The sequence below is a fragment of the Octodon degus genome, unplaced genomic scaffold, assembly GCF_000260255.1.
Source record: "Octodon degus isolate 3935 unplaced genomic scaffold, OctDeg1.0 scaffold00010, whole genome shotgun sequence".
Taxonomy (NCBI): Eukaryota; Metazoa; Chordata; class Mammalia; order Rodentia; family Octodontidae; genus Octodon; species Octodon degus.
The window spans coordinates 8,151,572-8,153,650 of NW_004524586.1; positions in this window are offsets into that span (position 1 = coordinate 8,151,572).

Here is a 2,079-nt window from a genome sequence, read left to right on the forward strand (position 1 = left end):
GGTGGCCTGGTGGACTGGGCTGGACACAAGCACTGCCCAACCCCCAACCAGTCACGGCCCCTCTGGTTCTTAATGTGAGTGTAGTTTCCTGGCTCCAGTTCAGATCCCTCAGCCTGTTATCACACACCTTGCATCCACTGGCACAGACTTTCTAGCTCTACTACTGATGTTGGGAGCCACTGAAGCTAGAAAATTGGTCAAATGTGTGTATGCAAGACTGGGCTCAGTGCCTAAAGCAGACAAGCTACCTCAGTCCTGAGATAAGCATCCTAACTGGTTAATGTCAGCTATTATTCAGCAAGCAACCTTGTGTCACGTGTTACTAACTTTGCAAACATATATGTAAATATCCATATTGTTGCTTAGGGGGTCATCTCACCAACCAGGCAGATAAGCCATCACCAATCCAACTCCTATCTTGTCTATTTTTTCCTCATTCCTGCTGCCATTTCTCCCCAGGTAGAATGGATCACACTGAGAGACCAACAGATCCCCATACACTGACCTTTGGGACTTCTCAGCACAGATACTTGAAACAGGCCTTGATGAAGTACTGTTGTGGGCTCTAGGTCTTCAGCTGGACTCATGCAGGACAATATTACAGGATCCAGGCCCCCAGCTAGATTCTTGAGTCTTCAGTGTGTAGACAGATTTCTATACTCTTTGTGTATGATTCTTGGGGTGATTCATTATAAAAGTCTTATAAAATGTGTACCGTATTGCACTGTTCCCCTTCCAAAACCCCACTATGACACAAACTTATACAGTGTATCTTTAAGAAGTACAAAGCTATGTCCTTAGGGTGACACCAGAAATACCCCATATCTACTACTTCCATTAATGTCTGCTTGAGGAAAATGCAAGACTCAACACAGGAAACCTTACTGTGTCCTAAACAACATCTGACAATAGGATCAGATCTTGACCTATCTTTCTCAAAACTCTTATGAAAAGGGACTTAAAATTAAAAAAACATCTTAACTTAGAATGAACCTGGGCACTGAGACCAGAGCTTGTGCGTGACTTCCTATGTAGCCTCACCTGACCCTTATCTTTCATGATAATCTGGTGTGCTTTCTCTGTGAGACAGAATGAGACACGAAAGACTGGCACCAATTTAGGATCATAGGTTTTAACAAGTTGAGTACAAGCATCACTCTGGCTACTGTCAAGGTGAGGAAAATGGATAGCTCATGAAGTAAATCCTGCAGTGCCCTGTGGAAGCTGCTAGCCGCATACTAGCCAAGTGCCCTAGGAATTCCAGTAGTTCTGTTATTTTTTTCCTATATGGCTGTCATTGAGAAGGATCCTGGAAGCTTCTGCTCTCCAAAAACTCCAGATACTGCAGTCTAAAGCTCATCCCTGGAAGTCTTCATTGTAAAGCCTCTGGGAACTATTGGCTGCATATTCACTTGTCCAGGATTGATCAGACATGTATATCAGTTTAGTCTAGCACCTGACAACATAGTCATCAACAAAGAAGCCCTTGAGAACTGAAGCCCACAGAATTCTGTGTAGTGAAATCTGAACCTGATCTTGCATCTGACTCCAACCTTGAGCCTTTATATGACCTTGAGCCTTTACTTGACTTTGAACTAAAAAAACCCAAAAAACAAAAACGAGATGACAATGAACTTGAATGCGACCTAGATCTTGAAGTTGTTGAGCTTACACTATGTCCATCAGCTGATAGTATCCATTATTCAAGTATCCTATGTACAGAGAACACCACACTTACCCCTTACATCTATCTAACCATGACATAAATGTTACTCAACCTTAGAACATAAATCCCAATTCATATACTAACTCTAATGCCTAGACCTAACACATTTCCTAGCCCCAATCCCTAAACCAATACCTACTCTAACCCTCTAGCATCGACCTTCACCTTAACTGTAACCTCAACCCCTACCTCAACCCTAACCCTATCCAGTGCTAAAACCCCAACCCCTAACTCTATGTCCTTAACCCTCAATCCCTAATCCTAATCCTAACACCAACAGAATTGTGAGGTAGAGTTGGTAGATTCCTGCTAGCATGAGTCTTCCCAGATCTGTGGGGAAAGCTCTGAGAGGT